Below are 5,789 nucleotides of genomic sequence, written 5' to 3' on the forward strand. Positions count from 1 at the left end.
ACTCCCCCTAACTGATGGACATAAGCGAATCAGGCTCCAGGCCCTGGTACTCCCTCTCCGCTGGACTAAGGCGAATTGTCGGCCGGGCTTCCGCTCTCCTCCGCTCCTCCGCTCCTCCGCTCCTCCGCTCCTCCGCTCCTCCGCTCCTCCGCTCCTCCGCTCCTCCGCTCCTCCGCTCCTCCGCTCCTCCGCTCCTCTGCTCCTCCGCTCTGGGCCCTGGTACTCCTGAACTGCTTGCCATAAGCGAATCAGGCTCCAGGCCCTGGTACTCCCAATCCGCGGGACTCAGGCGAAATGTGGGCCGGGCTTCCGCTCTCCTCCGCACCTCCACTCCTCCACTCATCAGCCCCTACGCTCCTCCGCTCCTCAGCTCATCCGTTTATCCGCTCCTCCGCTCCTCCGCTCCTCCGCTCCTCCGTTTCTCCGCTCCGGCCCTGGTACTCCTGAACTGCTGGACATAGCGAATCAGGCTCCTGGCCCTGGTACTCCCTCTCCGCGGGACTTAGGCGAATTGTTGGCCGGGCTTCCGCTCTCCTCCGCTCCTCCGCTCCTCCGCTCCTCCGCTCCTCCGCTCTGGGCCCGGTTCTCCTGAACTGCTTGCCATAAGCGAATCAGGCTCCAGCCCCTGGTACTCCCTTTCCGCGGGACTCAGGCGAGATGTCGGCCGGATTCCGCTCTCCTCCGCTCGTCCGCCCCTCCGCTCCACCGCTTAAACGTTCTTCTGCCCATCCGCTCCTCCGCTCCTCCGCTCTGGGCCCTGGTACTCCTGAACTGCTGGACATAAGCGAATCAGGCTCCAGGACCTGGTACTCCCTCTCCGCGGGACTAAGGCGAATTGCCGGCCGGGCTTCCGCTCTCCTCAGCTCATCCGCTTATCCGCTCCTCCGCTCCTCCGCTCCTCCGCTCCTCCGCTCCGGCCCTGGTACTCCTGAACTGCTGGACATAGCGAATCAGGCTCCAGGCCCTGGTACTCCCTCTCCGCGGGACTTAGGCGAATTGTTGGCCGGGCTTCCGCTCTCCTCCGCTCATCCGCTTATCCGCTCCTCCGCTCCTCCGCTCCCCCGCTCCTCCGCTCCTCCGCTCCTCCTCTCTTCCGCTCCGGGCCCTTGAACTCCCGATATGCGGGACTTCGGTGAATTCCGGGCCAGTCTTCTGCTCTTCTGCTCTCCTCCCCCCCTCCGCTTCTTTGCTCCCCCGCTTTGGACCCTGGAAATCCCGAACCGGGCCGGGCTTCTGCTCTCCGCCTCTCCTCTGCTCATCCGCTCCAGGCCCTGGCACTCCCTGTCATCCAGTCATTCGCATGTGCGTGCCCGGAAGTCCGGGAGCTCCACTCAACCGTCCGGGGGATACGGGTAAGGGGTCCTGCTCCCCCCCCCTTGCCGCCTCTGAGAAGAGAAACATCTCCGCTCCTCCGCTTCTCAAGTCCTCCGCTCCTCCGCTGCGGAACCAGGTACTACCGATCCGCCAGACTCAGGTGAATTGCGGACAGGGCTTTTGCTGTCCTCCGCTCCTCCGCTCCTCCGCTCCGGCCCTGGTACTCCTGAACTGCTGGACATAGCGAATCAGGCTCCAGGCCCTGGTACTCCCTCTCCGCGGGACTTAGGCGAATTGTTGGCCGGGCTTCCGCTCTCCTCCGCTCCTCCGCTCCTCCGCTCCTCCGCTCCTCCGCTCCTCCGCTCCTCCGCTCCTCCGCTCCTCCGCTCTGGGCCCGGTTCTCCTGAACTGCTTGCCATAAGCGAATCAGGCTCCAGGCCCTGGTACTCCCTTTCCGCGGGACTCAGGCGAGATGTCGGCCGGATTCCGCTCTCCTCCGCTCATCCGCTCCTCCGCTCCACCGCTTAAACGTTCTTCTGCTCATCTGCTCCTCCGCTCCTCCGCTCCTGGCCCTGGTACTCCTGAACTGCTGGACATAAGCGAATCAGGTTCCAGGACCTGGTACTCCCTCTCCGCGGGACTCAGGCAAATTGCCGGCCGGGCTTCCGCTCTCCTCAGCTCATCCGTTTATCCGCTCCTCCGCTCCTCCGCTCCTCCGCTCCTCCGTTTCTCCGCTCCGGCCCTGGTACTCCTGAACTGCTGGACATAGCGAATCAGGCTCCTGGCCCTGGTACTCCCTCTCCGCGGGACTTAGGCGAATTGTTGGCCGGGCTTCCGCTCTCCTCCGCTCCTCCGCTCCTCCGCTCCTCCGCTCCTCCGCTCCTCCGCTCTGGGCCCGGTTCTCCTGAACTGCTTGCCATAAGCGAATCAGGCTCCAGGCCCTGGTACTCCCTTTAGGCGGGACTCAGGCGAGATGTCGGCCGGATTCCACTCTCCTCCGCTCATCCGCTCCTCCGCTCCACCGCTTAAACGTTCTTCTGCTCATCCGCTCCACCGCTCCTCCGCTCCTGACCCTGGTACTCCTGAACTGCTGGACATAAGCGAATCAGGCTCCAGGCCCTGGTACCCCCTCTCCGCGGGACTCAGGCGAATTGTTGGCCGGGCTTCCGCTCTCCTCCGCTCCTCCGCTCCTCCGCTCCTCCGCTCCTCCGCTCCTCCGCTCCTCCGCTCTCCCGCTCCTCCGCTCCTCCGCTCCTCCTCTCTTCCGCTCCGGGCCCTTGAACTCCCGATATGCGGGACTTCGGTGAATTCCGGGCCAGTCTTCTGCTCTTCTGCTCTCCTCCCCCCCTCCGCTTCTTTGCTCCCCCGCTTTGGACCCTGGAAATCCCGAACCGGGCCGGGCTTCTGCTCTCCGCCTCTCCTCTGCTCATCCGCTCCAGGCCCTGGCACTCCCTGTCATCCAGTCATTCGCATGTGCGTGCCCGGAAGTCCGGGAGCTCCACTCAACCGTCCGGGGGATACGGGTAAGGGGTCCTGCTCCCCCCCCCTTGCCGCCTCTGAGAAGAGAAACATCTCCGCTCCTCCGCTCCTCCGCTTCTCAAGTCCTCCGCTCCTCCGCTGCGGAACCAGGTACTACCGATCCGCCAGACTCAGGTGAATTGCGGACAGGGCTTTTGCTGTCCTCCGCTCCTCCGCTCCTCCGCTCCGGCCCTGGTACTCCTGAACTGCTGGACATAGCGAATCAGGCTCCAGGCCCTGGTACTCCCTCTCCGCGGGACTTAGGCGAATTGTTGGCCGGGCTTCCGCTCTCCTCCGCTCCTCCGCTCCTCCGCTCCTCCGCTCCTCCGCTCCTCCGCTCCTCCGCTCTGGGCCCGGTTCTCCTGAACTGCTTGCCATAAGCGAATCAGGCTCCAGGCCCTGGGACTCCCTTTCCGCGGGACTCAGGCGAGATGTCGGCCGGATTCCGCTCTCCTCCGCTCATCCGCTCCTCCGCTCCACCGCTTAAACGTTCTTCTGCTCATCTGCTCCTCCGCTCCTCCGCTCCTGGCCCTGGTACTCCTGAACTGCTGGACATAAGCGAATCAGGTTCCAGGACCTGGTACTCCCTCTCCGCGGGACTCAGGCAAATTGCCGGCCGGGCTTCCGCTCTCCTCAGCTCATCCGTTTATCCGCTCCTCCGCTCCTCCGCTCCTCCGCTCCTCCGTTTCTCCGCTCCGGCCCTGGTACTCCTGAACTGCTGGACATAGCGAATCAGGCTCCTGGCCCTGGTACTCCCTCTCCGCGGGACTTAGGCGAATTGTTGGCCGGGCTTCCGCTCTCCTCCGCTCCTCCGCTCCTCCGCTCCTCCGCTCTGGGCCCGGTTCTCCTGAACTGCTTGCCATAAGCGAATCAGGCTCCAGCCCCTGGTACTCCCTTTCCCCGGGACTCAGGCGAGATGTCGGCCGGATTCCGCTCTCCTCCGCTCGTCCGCCCCTCCGCTCCACCGCTTAAACGTTCTTCTGCCCATCCGCTCCTCCGCTCCTCCGCTCCTGGCCCTGGTACTCCCCCTAACTGCTGGACATAAGCGAATCAGGCTCCAGGCCCTGGTACTCCCTCTCCGCTGGACTAAGGCGAATTGTCGGCCGGGCTTCCGCTCTCCTCCGCTCCTCCGCTCCTCCGCTCCTCCGCTCCTCCGCTCCTCCGCTCCTCCGCTCCTCCGCTCCTCCGCTCCTCCGCTCCTCTGCTCCTCCGCTCTGGGCCCTGGTACTCCTGAACTGCTTGCCATAAGCGAATCAGGCTCCAGGCCCTGGTACTCCCAATCCGCGGGACTCAGGCGAAATGTGGGCCGGGCTTCCGCTCTCCTCCGCACCTCCACTCCTCCACTCATCCGCCCCTACGCTCCTCCGCTCCTCCGCTCCTCCGCTCCTCCGCTCCTCCGCTCCTCCGCTCCTCCGCTCCTCCGCTCCGCCGCTCTGGGCCCTGGTACTCCTGAACTGCTTGCCATAAGCGAATCAGGCTCCAGGCCCTGGTACTCCCAATCCGCGGGACTCAGGCGAAATGTGGGCCGGTCTTCCGCTCTCCTCCCCACCTCCGCTCCTCCACTCATCCGCCCCTCCGCTCCTCCGCACCTCGGCCTGGTACTCCTGAATTGCTGAAAATCATTAAATCACGCTTCTGGCCCTGGTACTCCCTTTCCGCGGGACTCAGGCGAATTGTCGGCCGGATTCCGCTCTCCTCCGCTCCTCCGCTCCTCCGCTCTGGGCCCGGTTCTCCTGAACTGCTTGCCATAAGCGAATCAGGCTCCAGGCCCTGGGACTCCCTTTCCGCGGGACTCAGGCGAGATGTCGGCCGGATTCCGCTCTCCTCCGCTCATCCGCTCCTCCGCTCCACCGCTTAAACGTTCTTCTGCTCATCTGCTCCTCCGCTCCTCCGCTCCTGGCCCTGGTACTCCTGAACTGCTGGACATAAGCGAATCAGGTTCCAGGACCTGGTACTCCCTTTCCGCGGGACTCAGGCGAATTGTCGGCCGGATTCCGCTCTCCTCCGCTCATCCGCTCCTCCGCTCCACCGCTTAAACGTTATTTTGCTCATCCGCTCCTCCGCTCCTCCGCTCCTGGCCCTGGTACTCCTGAACTGCTGGACATAAGCGAATCAGGCTCCAGGACCTGGTACTCCCTCTCCGCGGGACTAAGGCGAATTGCCGGCCGGGCTTCCGCTCTCCTCAGCTCATCCGCTTATCCGCTCCTCCGCTCTTCCGCTCCTCCGCTCCTCCGCTCCTCCGCTCCTCCGCTCCGGCCCTGGTACTCCTGAACTGCTGGACATAGCGAATCAGGCTCCAGGCCCTGGTACTCCCTCTCCGCGGGACTTAGGCGAATTGTTGGCCGGGCTTCCGCTCTCCTCCGCTCCTCCGCTCCTCCGCTCCTCCGCTCCTCCGCTCGGGGCCCGGTTCTCCTGAACTGCTTGCCATAAGCGAATCAGGCTCCAGGCCCTGGGACTCCCTTTCCGCGGGACTCAGGCGAGATGTCGGCCGGATTCCACTCTCCTCCGCTCATCCGCTCCTCCGCTCCACCGCTTAAACGTTCTTCTGCTCATCCGCTCCTCCGCTCCTCCGCTCCTGACCCTGGTACTCCTGAACTGCTGGACATAAGCGAATCAGGCTCCAGGCCCTGGTACCCCCTCTCCGCGGGACTCAGGCGAATTGTTGGCCGGGCTTCCGCTCACCTCCGCTCCTCCGCTCCACCGCTCATCCGCTCCGGGCCCTAGTACTCCTGAACTGCTGCACATCATTAAATCACGCTACAGGCCCTGGTACTCCCTGTCTCAGGGATTTAGGCATATTGTGGTCCATCATTCCGCTCTTCTCCGCTCCTCCGCTCCTCCGCTCCTCCGCTCCTCCGCTCCACCGCTCCACCGCTCCACCGCTTCTCCGTTCTTCCGCTCATCCGCTCCGTGCCGTAGTAGTCCAGAACTGCTGGACATAAGCGAATCAGGCTCTT

The sequence above is a fragment of the Fistularia commersonii genome, unplaced genomic scaffold (assembly GCF_037954325.1).
Source record: "Fistularia commersonii isolate RoL2024-O1a breed Wild unplaced genomic scaffold, RoL_Fcom_v1.0 HiC_scaffold_47, whole genome shotgun sequence".
Classification (NCBI taxonomy): domain Eukaryota; kingdom Metazoa; phylum Chordata; class Actinopteri; order Syngnathiformes; family Fistulariidae; genus Fistularia; species Fistularia commersonii.